Source organism: Paramisgurnus dabryanus, chromosome 1 (assembly GCF_030506205.2).
Source record: "Paramisgurnus dabryanus chromosome 1, PD_genome_1.1, whole genome shotgun sequence".
In the NCBI taxonomy this organism is placed as follows: Eukaryota; Metazoa; Chordata; class Actinopteri; order Cypriniformes; family Cobitidae; genus Paramisgurnus; species Paramisgurnus dabryanus.
The window spans coordinates 28,339,686-28,359,873 of NC_133337.1; the positions used below are offsets into that span (position 1 = coordinate 28,339,686).

Below are 20,188 nucleotides of genomic sequence, written 5' to 3' on the forward strand. Positions count from 1 at the left end.
TTATTGATATGTTGCCATTTCCATTAAAATTTTATAATTTATACATTAGTTATCTTCCAAAGACACGCACACACACACACACACACACACACACACACACACACACACACACACACACACACACACACACACACACACACACACACACATATATATATACTGTTACACACACACACACACACACACACACACACACACACACACACACACACACACACACACACACACACACACACACACACACACACACACACAAAGCATTTTAAGGGTGTGCATGCATGACACACTTCTTTGTTTATTGCTCTGCGTTATTTATGGGAAGTACTCATTGTTTTCCAAATACAAACTTTTTGGTTATTTGTGTTATAAAAATGTGTTTATCTGCATCCATGTGTTTACTTGCATCTAGTTTCTGAATGCTAAATATATCTCAATGTCATGGAGAAAGACCATTTATGTAAAGCATACACACTTTCATCACCCTTTACATTTTTGGCAATAACTGCTGTATGATTTATATGAATACTTGGAAAACAAAGCTTAAATAAAAAATACAACAAAAAGAAAATGGCCACATATCAATTGCTGAAAAGCAAAGCAAAGAAGGCCAAACTAAACCTACAGATGGAGCTGTTGCTTCAGTAGATTCAATCTCAGTGCAAGTAAATCAAACCATAATGTGAAACTCATAGGGGTTATTTCCCCCACAGGGTTTAGCTTAAACCAGGACTAGGCCTTATTCTAATTAGGAAATATAACTAGTTTTAACAAACATGCCTTACTAAAAACATTACTTGTGTGCATTTTGAGGCAAAACAAAGGGCACTGATGTATTTAAAGATATGTCAGTGCAAGTTGTTTTCAGTTTGGACAGCTCTTACATTTATTTTAGTCTAGGATTAGTCTAAACCTTGTCCGGAAAACCGCCCCTTGATCTTTTTCAATTTTGGTTGAAATGTACCATAATTCACAAAACTGTGACATTTGATGGGTGTGGAGTGGTTGCAGATCACTTTATTAATATTTGTTGTAAATAAAACAAAAAATGAAATAATTAATATTTGGTTTGTTTATTAGATCAAAGAGCACTCAAAACAATAAGCTGATACACAGAAAATTTAAATGTATTATAAGCCGATATAATCAAGATTAAAATGTATTATACACTCTATAAATGGCTGGGTTATTTTTGACCCACAATGGGTAAATATTGAACAGAACACGTGCTGGGTAAAAATGACCCAATGTTGGGTTGTTGTTATGCAACCATAGGGTATAATAACCCAGCACGTGTTCTGCCCAATATTTACACATTATGGGTCAAAAATAACCCAGACATTTTTAGAGTGTAATATAATACACGGAGTAAAATACATTATAAGCTGATATACTAGTTATTCTTGGTAACCGAGCATTTGATATGGTAGTAAAAACAAGGCACTGAAGATTTAGTAGCAATATCAAATCACTTAAATTGATATATCACTTGATATGAATTTGATGAAAATGGTGGTGGCTGTGGTCACACAGAACGTCTCTCTGTATTAATCTCCACTCTTATATTCCCATAGTCTGTTAAAAACAAAAGCAAATTCATTACTGTTGTAATCAAGATGTAAAAGTTAAAACAGGTCTTTACTTCACTTTAATGTCACATTTTTTCCTGACCTTCCCTTTGATGCCTAGATGAAAGCAAGACAAAACAAATATATCACAATATACTTTTTAATGCGCCTTTGTCTCATGACATCATCTCTTTCCCTTATCGCTGTCTCAGACTGATGACACTTGATAAACCATGAGAAGTCTTTTGGTTTAAATGCAGTTCAATAGTAATAAAAACATAAGCACAGTGATTACAGTACAACTCACCATTTATATCTTGAATGTTCTGTCTAATAATGATGACATCATCATAATTCTTAGGCACGTCCACTAAACACATGTAAAAATATAAGACCATAAACATAACAAAAAATAAAATAATCTTTAATAAGCATGAATGTAAATGGATTTTAAAAAGAGGTTTTTAAAAGAGATGAGAAAATAAGAACTTAAAGAAGTTAAACCTTTATTCTTCTGCAATGATATTGTCATATCTACAACGGCTGTGTTTGAAATTTGCCCCCATACCCTTATAGCCATATATATATATATATATATAGAACTGTGCAAAAGTCTTAGGCCACCATGCCAGAATTAGATTTGTTGTTTTTGCAATGTTATAGTGATCATATATAATTGTTTCTCAACCTCTTAATTAAAATACATCCAGAAAATACAGGAAATGTGTATATAGTATTAAAAACTGTATAAAAATGTAAACTGATGTGTCAATTTTTTATGGTAAACTCCTCTTCCACTTGAGCAATAGCACTCTTAAACCTAAATAAAATTAAATCCTAAGTTTAAAGAAATGTGTCTTTTTACTTCATTCAAACACGCTCAAGATGTGTTTAGTGCCGGTCACACTAAACACTGACTATGCCTAACTTAGACATTTAGTCCTGAAAATTTTTGTACATATTTCTTTTTATTTTATGTACAACAACAAGTCTGGTAGTGGTGGCCTAAGACTTTTGCAAGGTACTATGGATGGATGGATGGATGGATATTGATAGAGATATAGATATATAGTGAACTATTTGATGAAAGTTGTGTTAAAGTTCATAGTGGACATTATCGAGTACCCAGATTCAGTCCTATGATGCACTATAATAAAGTCATCGTCTTGGCAGAATTTGGTGCTTGTAGCACTTAATTTTCTCTCTCTTATTTTAATTCACTCCTTCAAGTGGACTACAATAGTTAAGTATAATAAGGTAGTGGATGGGGGTTATTTCGGACAGTCCAGGTGTGTCATCATATGTATAACTTTAAACTCAGCATCACATCAAAAACGCAAACAAACTATGAAGTATCTTATTTTCCCTTTTTATTTAGGCTTAAATATCTTAATATTTCACACTTTACACTGTTACTAAACCCTAAACTTTCGACTACCTGTCTGACGATCTGCTGTTAGTCCATCAGTGATGACATCATTATTGTATTCAGGTGTGATGTTCTGTTCTGCTTCAAAACATAATGTAAACTTCATCTTACAGGTCCATATGTTTTTAATTAAACAGCAATGAAATTGCGTTATATTAACTAACAAGATTACTGACCTTGTATGCCGCTGCCAATGGGGACATCATTGTCATAAACTTTTATGGGGAAAAAATGAGCATGTGATTCATTTGAGTACTACAGTATGCAGCATTTCAGCATTTATTCATTTCACTTTAGTGTATACAGCAGGTAAAATAAGTATTAAACACCGTTTTGCAGTAAATATATTTCTAAAGGTGCTATTGACATGAACATTTTGACGTTTGTAATGACCATGCATTCCACACATGCAAAGAAATCAAACCATAGATGTCCATAAATGAAGTTATGTTTAATCATGTAAATGACACAGGGAAAAAGTAATGAACACGCTTACTGAAATGTTATTTAATGCTTTGTACAAAAGAGTTTGTTGGTATTGACCACTTAAGATGCCTCCTAAATAGAAAACATAGTTGCATGCATTGCTCTGGTGTGATTTTAACTCTTTCATTCTTCCACATAAACACTCGGTGTGGTTATGTGGCTTCGTCTATGAACTCTGACCTGTAATTCTTTCCACAGATTTTTAAATAGATTGAAGTCAAGTGAATTGCTGGGATGTTCAAGCAGCTTTATTTTCTTTCTGTCTGTGTGTTTGGATCAGTGTTTACCCATCATGAGATGTTTCTTGAATGACACCTGAGACTGAACCAGCTGTTATTATTTGCACTGACAAGCTGCAGGATTGCTTTTTTATTACTGACTGTCTTGGCTTTCCGTGCCATTACACCTCCTTTTCTTCAGGGGTCCAATATTTTTCCCTGTGTCATTTTACATTATTACACATAACTTCATTTATGGACATCTATAGTTTGATTTCTTTGCATGTGTGGATTGCATGTTACCAAACATCTGGTGAAACTTTCATGACAATAACACCTTTAGAAATATATTTAGTAAAACAATTGGTGACATCTTCAATACTTGTATTATACAGTGTATGTATTAATTTTGTAACAAATTTTAATTTTGTAAATGTTTTTGCTAATTTTTCTTGTTTTAAATTTTAAATTCAGTCCTCTAACCTGTTTCATCAGCATCTTCATATCCAGAATGCTGTTCCTCAGAGATGAGACTACCTGTTAAAGTGAAGCAGAAGAGTCAAGTTGTTTACTGAACATTCATTTCTCTATATCAAATATTTTATTTAAACTCCTGCAGTTTCTTCTGAGATTGCTTGTGTGATATAATTTATATATATACACTAACGGAGGTCTGCAAACACACACACAGACATCCTCACACTGCTGCACCTTATAATCCACTACTGTATTAACCTCCAAAAATAATCTCACTCTCACACATCTGTAAAGATGCACCTGCAACTCTGTGGTTTGAAGCCGGAGGTTTAACAGGACTAATAATAGACGAACATCAGCTCAACTCACAAACATCAGACTGACTTTAATATTTCTACATCTGATTTGATTGAATAAGACAGAAGTCTCACCTCTCTGAGTGAAGTGTTTGTGTGTGTTTGTGTGTCTGTGATCAATCTCTTCATAAACTGCCTCAGTCTGAGTCCTGTGTCTCCTCTTAGAGAGAGCTGTGAGTGTAGACACACAAACACAACACATGACTGATGATACACTGAACAAGACTGTAGTAAGATTGATGTTGATGTAGTTCAATATGTCAGATGTGTACTTGTATGTGATGTGTGGATCTCTGTACCTCTCCTCATCTCTCTGTTGTGTTGAATCAGTATCAGCAGTGGCACTAAGAGCAGTAAGAGCAAAACTCCCAGTACAATCACAACCACTGGAGGATTGAAGAGAGGAGGAGTTTGTGGAGGAGTCACTGATCTCCTGTTTGTCTGAGAAACTGAAGGAGAAGCTGATGTTGTTGTTGTGGCAGGAGTTGTAGACACTGAAAAGTCTGTAAAATAAAAAACACACAGATATTAAAGAAACTGCTGAAATGATAATGAATTAATCTCTCTGTGTTTTCCTCTCACCTGCACAGATGAGTCTAACTTGTTCTTTGTGTGAGCAGTCAGTGTGATTTTTCAGGACATGAGGACAGTCCCACAGGTGAATCTCAGTCCCTCTGCACTCGACTCTGTTCATCCACACAACACCTTCACCAGCACCAAACGCTTCATTCACATCAACACTCAATGCTGCTCCACAACCCAGCTGCCTGCAGACCACCTGAGCATCTCTGATGTCCCACAGATCATCACAGACTGAACCCCACACAGAGTTATGATAAACCTCCAGTCTCCCCGAACACAAACCCTTCCCTCCTCTGAGTCTGAGAGGAAGATGATCTACATCACACACATCAAACAACATTTTCAACAACACACTAAAACACAAACTGAGATTTAAATGTGAAATACACAGATAAAATATATATTTACGATTAGTAATGAATGGGAAAAGTTTAGTAATAATCATTTGAACTTGTTTATTATCATACATACTTGAACATTGTCTCAGGTAAGGAGATGGTGAGGTAAAGCATGGCAGATGACTCTGAAGGGTCTTTTCCTCTGAAACTGAAAAATGTTAAAACAACACTAAAGACAACACCATGATGGTCAACATCTGTCAGTTAATGATCATTTCACTAATTCATGTGGTTCAGTTTTTTTCCAGAAATATCAATCTAAATCTGGTACAGAAAGTGCTCTCTTACTTGAACAGGTGATTTTAACAACCTTATTTAGACCACAGTCATTCTGTCCCCAGGGTGAAGATGGACACTGCCATAAAGTGAAGTCATGTGATCGACATTTAAAGTAATCCAACCAATTCTGAGACCTCAGTGCATCTGAATAATTGGGTTCACTGGCAGATCTTCCACAGTTCAGCTCTTGACAGATCAGACTCGCTGTGTCTCTGTTCATCTGATTGTAGCAAACATTACCCCAGGATCCATTGTAGAAAACCTCCACATTCCCTTCACAGCCTTCAGTTAACCTGAGCTCTTTAAACTCTAGATTGAAAGATATTTGGATTTAATCCCCTTCTTAAAATTCAGGTACTAAACTCAAAAAACCATGTTAATACTGTTTAACATATACTGCATAAATAACTGCAGTTCTGTGATATAAGCTACATATGATGTGGAAATATAATTATCTTTACAATACATTCATGTCATGATAATACTCACCCGAGCACACGACTCCTACATCCTCCTTGTGTTTACAGTCATGATCTCCCCAGACCCGTGAAGAGCAGCTCCACAGTGACGTCTCATTCCCCTCACAGTTCACATCATCCAGCCATATGAGTCCAGAACCAGGACCAAACCAGGCTGGTACTGGCTGATTACTGAGAGCCACTCCACACTGCAGCTGTCTGCACACCACATGAGCATCTTTAATATCCCAGGAGTCATCACACACTGTACCCCATGAGCCTTTGTGAAAAACCTCCAGCCTTCCTGCACAATCTCCACCAGAACCCACCAACCTGATGGACTTCTGACCTAAGATCAGAAAAAGAGTTAACTACAGACTATGTAAACCCATTTTAATTAATCATCTGGACAGATATTGTAATTCTGACCAAGGCAGGTGATTGTCAGCTGTTGTGTTGCGCTGCAGTTGAGAGTTTGTGGAGATCTGCAGTTCCTCAGATGATCTTCAGTCCCAGAGCACTGGAAGCCCATCACACACTCATAACTGTGTTCATCACTGGATGAAGAGTAGTTAGTGAAGTTCAGCACAGAGCCACAGCCCAGCTGTCTGCAGACCACCGAGGATTCAGTGAGACTCCAGGAGTCCAGCAGAACTCTCCTCCAAACCTGATGAATGTAAACTTCCACCTCACCCTCACACTCTCTCTCTCCAGACAACCTCACTCGACCATCATGAAGAGACAGAGAGGAATCTGGAGAAAGGATTTGACATTTTCAGATTGATTACGATCACACTACAGTAACTTCATGTTAATGACAGAGTGAAGTTCACTCACTAGAACAAATGACTCCAACATCTTGTTTATGAGAGGATTCAGCTCGACTCCATGAAGAGATTGAACATTCTGAGAGTTTTGTTTCATTCCCCTGACAATCAAACACATCAGCCCAGATTTCACCAGATCCCTCTCCAAACCAGTCCACTCCCACAACAGACACAGCAATCCCACAATTCAGCTCTCTACAGAGAACATTGGCAGCTCTCATATTCATGCACTCATCACACACTGAGCCCCATTTACTGAAATACTGACGCTCAACTCGACCAGAGCAGATATCAGAGCCGTTCATCAGTCTGAGCTCAGAGTAACCTGGACAAAGATCTCAGAGGTTAGTGAAATAGTTAAAAATACATACCAATATTCTCAAAGGACGGTACTGCTTAAACAAATATTAGGCATCTTTATTGGTTCAGTATTGATATTTACCAGAACATGTGAGTCCCACATCATTGTCATGAGAGCAGGTTACTTTATGTGAAGCATATGAACATGATCGAATGTGAGATTCATCTCCTCTACATTGAATCTCTTGTGTCCACACCTGCCCCTCTCCTTTACCAAAAGTATCTGCACCCAGCAGCTGTACAGGAACCCCACAGTTCATCTCTCTACACACAACCTCTGCATCCTGATCATCAAACACAGCATCACACACTGACATCCAGGTGTTTCCTCGATGCATCTCAACTCTCCCAGAACAGCGAGAACCTCCAACCAGCCTGATTGCTTAAATTAAAAGAGGAATTTTCACGTAGCTTTGTACAATAAAAAAAAATTGCTTGTTGTTTTAATAGATAACCCCCAGAAATGATATTATGGGCCCTATTTTAATGGTCTAAGTGTATTGTCTAAAGCGCACTGCGCACAGTCTACCGTATTTTCCAGACTATACGTCGCACTTTTTTCATAGTTTGGCTGGTCCTGGAACTTCTAGTCAGGTGCGATTTATGTGTCAAAATTATTTCATATGAATTAAGAGAAACCATTAACGTCTACAGCCGTGAGAGTCCACTCTATGCTGCTCTTGTATTTATGTAATTTAATGGATTCAGTGATGTGGAATGAGTTTGAGACCTTTTTGAACTTGATTTGGCTTGTCGTGTTAATTGAGCCTATTCAGCCACTCAGGTATGTTCAATATGCTATTCTGTTTGGTGAATAAATGGTAATATTACGTAAACATGTACGGACTCCTCTTCAGCCTTCTGTGCCATTGTTTAGTCAAATAATTTGCCTTTTCAGATTAAATGTCTGTTCTTCGGCTTGGATTTTGTGAAATCATTTTCTAAATAAACGCGACGTATAGTCTAGTGCGACTTATAGTCTAGTGCGACTTATATATGTTTTTTCCTCTTCAAAAAGCATTTTTGACTGATGCGACTTATCACTCTGGAGCGACTTATAATCCGGAAAATACGGTAAACAGGCGTATCCGAATTCACTTTTGCAAATTTATCGACCGACCGGAAAAATGGCATTGCGCCAAGCACACAGTCTAAAAGGGTTGTTCAGGGAGTCTCTTCTCTCATCCCCCACAAGATCAGTGTAATCTCAAACAATAATTTACAAATATGGAAGAAAAGGTTTATCTAAAAATACTTCATTTGTAACAAACAGAAGATAAAGAATTTACAAATCGTGACAAGGATATAAAAACGTGTACATCACTGTGTAATTTCAAGAAAATGAATTTCATTTTTCATATTTAAAAACATTTGTGTGCTGCTGCGCATGTGTGTGTTAAGCAAACGCGCATTGTTGTCCCGTTTGTAGGGGCATATTGCGCTCATTAAATAACAAAAACAATATTGCGCCATTGACTTTAGACTTTATACCAGGTTTTAGTTGGTCAATGGCGTAGTCTATTTTGGTTGCCTCAAAATAGCAATGCGCCAACAATGTGCCTGAACACACCTCGTTTTTAGATCAGAACGCCTATGGGCGCAAAATTGGGCACAAATGCATTTGCTATTTAAAAAAAACGTGGCGCTAAACGTGAAAATGAGAATTGTGCCGTATTGAAACTAGCAAAAGACACTTGCGCTGCGCATTGCGCCAGGTGTATGATAGGGCCCATTGTCTTATTTGAAAACTTATAAAAGTGAAAAAGAATATGGAGGAAGGTTTTGTATTTATAGTATAATTTTAAGTTCTATGTAAAGCATAAATGTACTTACCCGAGCAGATGACTCCAGCATCATTAATATGTTTACCATCCTGTTTCCGCCATCCATTTGTTTCGCAGTGCCTCAGGCCAGACTCTTGTTCAGTACAGTGTACATTATTAATCCAGATTGGCCCTTTTCCTTCTCCGAATTGGGCATGTGTTGGTGCATCTACAGCCTCTCCACAGTCCACCTCTCTACACACCACTGCAGCATCTCTCAGATCCCAATCATCATGATTCACTGTTCCCCACTGACCATCAAGAAGAACCTCAACTCTACCAGAACAACGACTGCCACCACCAACTAATCTCAGTGTGTCTGAAAGACAGAGTACAGATGATCAAAAGAAATGTAAAAATTAAAGTCGGATTTATGATTTATTCATGTTGTAAAATGTCACAATATGTTATTATTAATTATACCACGGGTCTGTTGAATGCTGCATTCTGATTGGCTAAGAAATGTTCTATGGGTGTTGATTATTTTTCTGTAAACTGCACACCTAACTTTTCAAATATCTTAAAATAGGCACCAGAGCAATGTTTTTGGTAACCGTGGTATAAGAGGAATAATTGACTCCGGTCCTTTGAATTATTTGAAAATAATGCACACCCGTGGTGTAACGGCACGACGGGTGTGCATTATTTTCTTATAATTCAATGGCCCGTCGTCAATTATTCCTTACTTAATGCAATGAAGTAACAAAATAATTACAAATAAATACCTGTACAGCATTTTCTATCTCAGTATTTTTTTTAGATAAATGTTTAAGATGTACTATTAAACAACTTTATTAAAATGTACTGTATTAATTTTCTTAGCTTTTTAATTTTTTAATTCATTCTTCCATTTTTTTATTTCACTGCATGCAGTGGGTTGTTGCCTATAAATATGTAATTTGATTTGTAAACTAGTGATATTGTTTTTTCCTTTACTGTCTTTGTTTTTATTTAAACATTTTTGTTAACAATAACACAATATAGTTTGAAAGCAAGAGTACATATAACCATATATGTCAGGGGTAATATGAAAAAAACAAGGGAGGAAGAGAAATAAAAAAATTAAATAAAAAAGGAAAAGTGATTTACGTGAAAAAAATGTATCTCTTAAACAACCGTATAGTATTTCTTGCTTTCAAGTTATTGCTTTTGGATATTGTCTCTAAATATATTTTAATATCTATTTTAAATTAGATAACGGGCAATTATAATAATTAAATCAAGCATAAACAGAATAATATTATCACCATCAAATGAAAAACATTTTAGCATAACATCAATTTCTTCAAAGTTAAAAGGCTTCATAACTTTTCTTTGTAAGTAATACTGAGCTTTTTCCAAAAAAAAGAAAAGGGTTTTGGGACACTCTCAAAATGAATGATAAATAGTCTCAGGGGAAATTTTACAAAAAAACACAAATATCTTCTATATTCACTTTAAAACGCTGTACCACAAGTGACCTAACTGGGTAAACCTGATGCAAATTTTATGCAATAATAATGTGGTGTCATCCAAATTTTACTCCAATCAAGAATTTTTTTAAATAGAGAATTCTAACGAGTAGTAACAGCAAGTATATTTTTAGATTGAATAAGGGAGCGTGAGAAAAAACTGTAACATGGTTTATGGACCTTCTGCTTCATACTTGTTGTTTCTAAATTAATAAATGCTGTAATTCATTGTTTCAACTGCAAACAAATTAAACTGTACATTAACAATTTACCATTTAAGTCAAAGTATTTATGGCGCGGTTTTCCAGACAGGGATTAGACTAGTCCTAGACTAAAAACTTTGGACAGCTCTTAAATTTTAAGAGCTGTCCAAACTGAAAACAACTTGCACTGACATATCTTAAAATACATCAGTACGCTTTGTTTTGCCTCGAAATGCACACAAGTAATGTTTGTAGTAAGGCATGTTTGTTAAAACTAGTTATATTTCCTAATTAAACTAAGGCCTAGTCCTGGTTTAAGCTAATCCCTGTCCAGAAAACCGCCCCTTGATGTTCACCTACCAGCACATACAATGCCAACATCATTTTCATGGGAGCAGTTGATGCGAGAGGCTGATGTTGGACAAAGATCAAACTGATATTCATCTCCTCTACATTGAATCTCTTGTGTCCACACCTGCCCCTCTCCTTTACCAAAAGTATCTGCACCCAACAGCTGTACAGGAGGTCCACAGCCCATCTCTCTACACACAACCTCTGCATCCTGATCATCAAACACAGCATCACACACTGACATCCAGATGTTCCCACGAGGTATCTCTAATCTCCCAGAACAGCGAGAACCTCCAACCAACCTGATAGCTAAAATTACAGGATAATTTTGTTAAATGTATGTAAAACAAGATATTCACATACTGTACAGAATGTGTTTTCGCAAGTGTTGTCAATAATTGTTGATTAATAATCACAAGTACAAAACAATCAATATTCTTAACAAATATTATTATTATGTTTTGCAGTCTACACAGACAGTTAATATTGTAAAAACAAGTCATACAAATAACAATACCTGTGCAGATAACTCCAATATCTTCTCTGTGAGTACAATTATGTTGAGGAATCGAAGTTCTTTTGCATTCCAGTACTGAGGATTCTGATCCACTACAGACAATTTTATCGTTCAAAATTTTTCCTGATCCTGGTCCAAAGTAAGCATAACGTACTGTATCTGGATTACCATCACAGCCCAGCTGTCTACACAACACTGATGCGGATGATAAATCCCAATAATCATTACACACTGTTCCCCATTTTCCTCTATAAAAAGTCTCCACCCTACCAGCACAAGAATTACTGCCACCTGCTAGCCTCAGTCTTCCTGAAAACAAGATGAATGTAAATAATGACAGAAGACAATAACAGATTAGAAAAAAACTCACAATTAAATCAGACAAAACATTTATATCAATGCAAACATTAAAGTGGAATCATAAATGCTATACTGTAACATGAACATGTATACATCTTGATTGTTTACAAACGTACCAGCTGTGGAGACCCTGTCTATAAAGAAGAGAAGAATGAAAGTTAGACAGCTCTTCATCTTCTTCAGCTCTTCAACTCAAGACTGAAAGCTCCTCACAGCTGCCTGTAGAGATGTAGAGATGCTACACAACCACCAAACCAATCAAAGACTCTTTTACCTTATTAGAGAGAAGAGAGGAAATCAACAAAGAGCTTCAGCGACAAATCACAGGACACATTTTTCATTCTTACCATATTTATTAAAGTACGTCAGCACTGAGAAACACGACGACTCCTTTACCTCATATGAACATTAAACTGGGGTGAGACAGATGAAATAAAACAACCTACAGAAACTGTGGTGCAAGAAACATTCCAGCTTATTTAGAGCCTCAAAGACCTGCACCTGCAGATTTATATATAAAAAACGACTGATGCTTTGGGTTCACAGTATTTAATTACACCTAGTTGATTATGCAAACAGTTATTATATTTTTTTATATTTGTATATAACTGTAAAGACAATTATTAATAAAATATTTTTTATTTAGTATGTTTAATTTTTTTAATGCTCTCTTAATGTGCAGTACACGAGGCAGGGGCTGATCACTTGCGTATTAATTTGAATCCTCCATTGGGCCATAATCTCAAAACCAATCATTCTGGAGTTTACTGTGTTTCACAAATAGATATTTCATCATAGAAGTCACAATTTTTCATAGGATTAATATAATCAGCTTTTAGTACCATCCACTCTTTTCTGTGGTATGAATAAAATCAATTTCAATGTCCCAAGTTTCATTTTAATAGTCATTTTATTCATATTTAACACATTTTCTTGGTTTCAAAAGTGAAAAAAATTATATATAGACCAACACATAATTCATCCAGATGATGGCTGTAATAGGCCTATAAATTATACCATGGCAAAATTTACATAAGGTATTAGAATTATGATTTTGTTATGGTAATATAATGTCTTAATAGAAAGTTTGATATAACACAAATCATAGGATATAACTTTACAGTAAGGATGCATTTTACATTAATAAATGCATTAGCTAACATGAATACTTCAACAGCATTTATTATTATTAGATCATGTTATTTTTTAATGAACAATGAACTAACATGAATAACTGCATTGGCATTAACTAACATTAACAAAGATTAATAAATGCTGAAAAATTATATTGCTCATTGTTCGTTCATCATGTTATCAACAGAATATGTATTTCTAATGTTAACTACAACCATACAGTGTTTTGAATATGTTTTAATCATTTTAGATTTAATTTAATTATGGCAACACTGGTAGTTCATGCTAAGGCACTATAATAAATGCAACCGTATTTTAAACTGTTACCAATAAAAGACCGAAAATAAAATAACATTAATAATATTTATTTTACAATAATAATATCAATAGTTATAATATTTTATAATTTGTATTTGTCTTGTATCATGACATTATAACAAAGAAAATTTTAAGAATTTATTTAAAAAAGCACAATTTTTAGAGGTTGTAATATCCCAAAGACACACGAACACAATGTTGCTGCCTTTTCAGCTGGTCACTGATAAATTAGTTGTACTAGATCACATTATTTATCAGTATTTTATTACACAACCTTGACAATAAAAGTCAGAGTAGATATATTTACTCACATCTATAAAATGTTTGAGATTTTTAAACTCAGATCTCTTTCAAACTCTCAACAGTGTGCATTATTTTACGATTTTATCTATTTGTAAAATAATATTTACATAAGTGAATTATATTATTAGTTTATTTGGTAGTTTGTTATAAGAGTATTATTTTAACAAGAAACAAGCCAAACACCAAATCTGTCACAGAAGGAAGGTAAAAATGAAATGATATTACAAGACCAGAAGATTTAAATTGAAATTTCTGCTGTACTATGTGAAGTATTTTAGCAATATACGAAAACTAAAAGAAACTCAAGCTTCATGAAGGATCAATAACTGTAATATAATTTAATGAACAGAATCATTGGTTGTGCTTATGGAATTGAACCTCCATCTCTGGTTGATTCCTCCTCCTTTCTGTTATTAAAACAAAATTTTAAATTGTGTAAACAAAAGTTCATTTAAATCAACAAAATATATGCAGTATCTTAGGACAATGCCAACACATACAGTACATATAAACAATTATAAATGCTTCATACTTTCAAAACCAAGATTTTATGAACTTTTTAATCTTTAAAACATATTTGTAGTTGCTTGTTACTATTTGTTTGTTTACCTCCAATTTATGATGCCTTTAATCAATTAAAAAAAATTTGTTATAGCATGGGGCTGTTAAAATTTATTTGATTGGTTAAGAAATGTTGATTACATCTAACCTTTCAAATGTCTTAAAATAACCACTAGAACAATTTCTGTGGTAACTGTGGTATAAGCGAATATTTTCGAATAATTCAACGCCTGTCATCAATTAATCTATTTATAACCAGAACAAAGAAAATTACAACAACCTACCAAACATGTCTCTCACATCTGCACTGATATTCTTCACATCATCATACTCCTCATGAACTTCCTCTGAAACACAGAAAAATAAAAATCTGTTATACATCTCATTTAACAGACCCCTGTCTTTTTAAGAGACTATTTCACACTGTACTCGTTTCTAATAAATGTGATAATAAAAGCTCTGTGCAACTCACCTGTTACAGCTCTGTTCAATAATGACGACATCATCATAATCATCTAGCATCCCCACTACATATACAATAAAGATAAAAACATAATGTTAAACCAAAAACCTTGTATTCCTTAGCCTCAAATATAAGAGCATCAGACTCATAGTTTCCTACTGATAATTGTAGTATTTTTTTCCTCTAGACTCTCATCGTTCCTGTATTGAGCTAATGATGTTTCCTATCACCTTAACCCTCAAATAAAAGTAGTTTATTTTTTAATTTTATTAATTATTTAGACATTACAAATACAAGTTAACTTTATTCTGCAAACACACACCTGTATCCTGACATGAACTCATCTCTCACCGGATTCAAGACAAACAGACAGGAAGAAGCGCACACACACCTGCATATAAACTTACAAGCATATGAACCCCCCTCCCCATTAACCTCCAAAAATAATCACACACACACACACACACACACACACAAACACACACACACACACACACACACACACACACACACACACACACACACACACACACCTGCAGCTCTGTGGAGGAATTGTGTGGTTTGAAGCCGGAGGTTTAACAGGACTAATAATAGACGAACATCAGCTCAACTCACAAACATCAGACTGACTTTAATATTTCTACATCTGATTTGATTGAATAAGACAGAAGTCTCACCTCTCTGAGTGAAGTGTTTGTGTGTGTTTGTGTGTCTGTGATCAATCTCTTCATAAACTGCCTCAGTCTGAGTCCTGTGTCTCCTCTTAGAGAGAGCTGTGAGTGTAGACACACAAACACAACACATGACTGATGATACACTGAACAAGACTGTAGTAAGATTGATGTCTGATGTAGTTCAATATGTCAGATGTGTACTTGTATGTGATGTGTGGATCTCTGTACCTCTCCTCATCTCTCTGTTGTGTTGAATCAGTATCAGCAGCGGCACTAAGAGCAGTAAGAGCAAAACTCCCAGAACAATCACAACCACTGGAGGATTGAAGAGAGGAGGAGTTTGTGGAGGAGTCACTGATCTCCTGTTTGTCTGAGAAACTGAAGGAGAAGCTGATGTTGTTGTTGTGGCAGGAGTTGTAGACACTGACAAGTCTGTAAAATAAAAAAAAACAAATTAAAGTAATTGCTTTAATTGAAATGCATTTATCTCATTGTTTTCATCTCACCTGCACAGATGAGTCTAACTTGTTCTTTGTGTGAGCAGTCAGTGTGTTTTTTCAGGACATGAGGACAGTCCCACAGGTGAATCTCAGTCCCTCTGCACTCGACTCTGTTCATCCACACAACACCTTCACCAGCACCAAACGCTTCATTCCCATCAGCACTCAATGCTGCTCCACAACCCAGCTGCCTGCAGACCACCTGAGCATCTCTGATGTCCCACAGATCATCACAGACTGAACCCCACACAGAGTTATGATAAACCTCCAGTCTCCCCGAACAAAAACCCTTCCCTCCACTCAGTCTGAGAGGAAGATGATCTACATCACACACAAACAACATTTACAACAAAACACTGAAACACAAACCGTGATTTAAATGTGGAATATAAATTAATATCTAAAAGTTATTTTATGTATTGAACAAAGTTATGTGTATAGCAATATTGAAACCTGTTTATTTTCTCATAAACATACTTGAACATTGTTTTTGATAAGGAGATGGTGAGGTAGAACATGACAGATGACTCTGAGGTGATTTGTCAATCTCCTCTTCTGAGATCATAACATGAGAAAATGTTTTTAATTAATTATATAAACAGAACATTAAGAAATCACATTCACTAAATCGATCAGTATCTAATTTTAGCTTGGGTTCTCACAAACCATTTATATTTTTATTCAATATATTACACAGGAAAATTATTAGAAACATGACATGTCATGTGTACAGCTGATTCATCTTAAATTAAAAATGTCATCTTACCAGTGCAGGTGATATGAGCCACTTCATTTCTACCACAAAAATTCTTTCCCCATGGTGAAGTTGAACACTGCCACAGATTTGAGTCATGTGGTCGACATTTAACATTATCCAACCAGTTATAAGCTGATGTCACTCTTGGTGTTGAATAAGACAGACTGCCAGATCTTCCACAGTTCAGCTCTTGACAGATCAGACTCGCTGTGTCTCTGTTCATCTGATTCCAGCAAACATTACCCCAGGATCCATTGTAGAAAACCTCCACATTCCCTTCACAACCTTCAGTTAACCTGAGCTCTTTAAACTCTAGATTGAAAAGAATAATTTAAATCAACATCAGCTCTCAAAATACACAAGTACAAAAGTAAATAATTTTCAGCATTTTTAACTGCATAGAGGTAAGCATAAACTTATTTTATGTTAAAGAAATCTATTCATAGTTGAAATTGTATTAAACAACAGCCATCCACATCCTTGTAACTTTCTGTGTACCTGAGCACACGACTCCTACATCCTCCTTGTGTTTACAGTCATGATCTCCCCAGACCGGTGAAGAGCAGCTCCACAGTGACGTCTCATTCCCCTCACAGTTCACATCATCCAGCCATATGGGTCCAGAACCAGGACCAAACCAGGCTGGTACTGGCTGATTATTGAGAGCCACTCCACACTGCAGCTGTCTGCACACCACATGAGCATCTTTAATATCCCAGGAGTCATCACACACTGTACCCCATGAGCCTTTGTGAAAAACCTCCAGCCTTCCTGCACAATCTCCACCTGAACCCACCAACCTGATTGACCGCTGACCTGAGATCAGATACAGAAACAGTAAATACACATGAACCACTAGATTTACAGTCACATTATTATAATTCTGACCGTGGCAGGTGATTGCCAGCTGTTGTGTTGCGCTGCAGTTGAGAGTTTGTGGAGAGCTGCAGTTCCTCAGATGATCTTCAGTCCCAGAGCACTGGAAGCCCAACACACACTCATAACTGTGTTCATCACTGGATGAAGAGGAGTTAGTGAAGTTCAGCACAGAGCCACAGCCCAGCTGTCTGCAGACCACAGAGGATTCAGTGAGACTCCAGGAGTCCAGCAGAACTCTCCTCCAAACCTGATGAATGTAAACTTCCACCTCACCCTCACACTCTCTCTCTCCAGACAACCTCACTCGACCATCATGAAGAGACAGAGAGGAATCTGGAGAAAGGATTTGACATTTTCAGATTGATTACGATCACACTACAGTAACTTCATGTTAATGACAGAGTGAAGTTCACTCACTAGAACAAATGACTCCAACATCTTGTTTATGAGAGGATTCAGCTCGACTCCATGAAGAGATTGAACATTCTGAGAGTTTTGTTTCATTCCCCTGACAATCAAACACATCAGCCCAGATTTCACCAGATCCCTCACCAAACCAGTCCACTCCCACAACAGACACAGCAATCCCACAATTCAGCTCTCTACAGAGGACATTGGCAGCTCTCATATTCATGCACTCATCACACACTGAGCCCCATTTACTGAAATACTGACGCTCAACTCGACCAGAGCAGATATCAGAGCCGTTCACCAGTCTGAGCTCAGAGTAACCTGGAAAGAGAAATATCTATTTGTATAAAGAGCATGACAGTAGAAAAAACATAAGGAAGTAGAGCCAATTTAAATTAATTTATTTATTTGATTTAATACACCTAAAAAGAAAATCAAATATGTATACTCAACCAGAGCAAATCAATCCCACATCACTGTCATGTGAACAGTTGTTCTTGTTTGAAGATTGTTGAGAACAGAAGTATATTTGGGATTCATTTCCTCTACATTGAATCTCTTGTGTCCACACCTGCTCCTCTCCTTTACCAAAAGTATCTGCACCCAACAGCTGTACAGGAACCCCACAGTTCAGCTCTCTACACACAACCTCGGCATCCTGATCATCAAACACAGCATCACACACTGTGCCCCATCTTCCTCCAAAATACATTTCGACTCTTCCAGTGCACTGATGAGGTCCATTAACAAGTCTAGGAGCTTTGTGATCTGTGAATTCACATAAACAATGGTAAATCATGCAGAAACATAAATAACAAATTCTAGTTACGTAAATGTTTCCTAAATCATTATAGTACATTAATAATAATACATTATATTTTTCAGATTATATAAGAGATCTGGTAAGATCTAATTTTCTTCAATTTATATTAGTAATGATAAAAAAAATTGCCCAAATTTTGCATTTTAACACAAAACTACCGAAATCTATGTTCTTAACTAAAACAGTAATAATAATAACCATTCAAATTATTAGCTTTGTACTCCATGTGACAGTATGATTAAAGGACATTTTTAGTGATATAATAACATGACAATACTTAGAGAAGCTCACCTGAGCAGATGACTCCAGCATCTTCATCATGCAGACAGTTATGAACACCCCATCCACTTGATCCACAGTTCGTCAATGATGACTCTGACCCATTACAGTCCACACCATCCAACCAGATTGGTCCTGATCCTGGTCCAAAATTAGTAATGCCCAAAGCCTCTACAGCCTCACCACAGTCCAGCTCTCTGCACACCACTGCAACATGTGTCAAATCCCAACCCAAATCACTACACACTGTTCCCCACTGACCATCATGAAGAACCTCAACTCTACCAGCACAACGACTGCCACCATTCACCAACCTCACATTCAAATCTGATACATATGAAACAGATTCAAAAAACAGTACTTTATGAATAATAATAAACGAGAATGATTTAAATGTCGTAATAAATTGGTTTCAGACCCAAGTGTGTACTTACCAGCAGTAATGATCATTACTACAGAGGAGAGTAAAATGAGTGTGAGATAGATCTCCATAATCCTCTACTGTACACACAGACTGATAGAGAATAATGAGAAGTCAATGTAAAGAGAGAGAGAGAGAGAGAGAGAGAGAGAGAGAGAGAGAGAGACCAATCACGCTCTATGTTACCTTATTAGAAATAAGAAAGGAAATCATCAAACAACTTGAGTGACAAATCAGAAGAGATATTTTTGATTTTCTCCATATATATCAGCAGAATGTCAGCTCTGATGAACGACGCTCCTCCCTCCATGTTCAGAGGAGACAAACACCTGCAAGAGTGAAGATAAATTTACATCAAATAAATGAAACACTTCAGTATCTATTCAGCATCAAATCCTGTTGTGTACAGGAAACTATATGATCACTTCAAACTTCAAACTTTAACATACAGGCAAACACATATACAAACAGATATGCTTTCATGAAATTGATTAAACATTTACAAGTAAATCTCCTGTGGGCATT

The 20,188-nt window shown here is 36.1% G+C and overlaps 1 long non-coding RNA gene and 1 pseudogene across 1 annotated transcript; both read right to left on the minus strand.

The window, feature by feature from the left end:
• Positions 1-1,635: 1,635 nt before the first annotated feature.
• On the minus strand, positions 1,636-19,734 carry LOC135778975 (scavenger receptor cysteine-rich type 1 protein M130-like; annotated as a pseudogene).
• LOC141279828 (uncharacterized) lies at positions 14,157-15,694 on the minus strand. Its single transcript, XR_012336570.1, has 4 exons — positions 15,597-15,694; positions 14,929-14,983; positions 14,741-14,803; positions 14,157-14,302 (listed from the first exon to the last, which is right to left on the minus strand). It is a non-coding gene; the product is annotated as an uncharacterized lncRNA (long non-coding RNA).
• Positions 19,735-20,188: the final 454 nt, after the last annotated feature.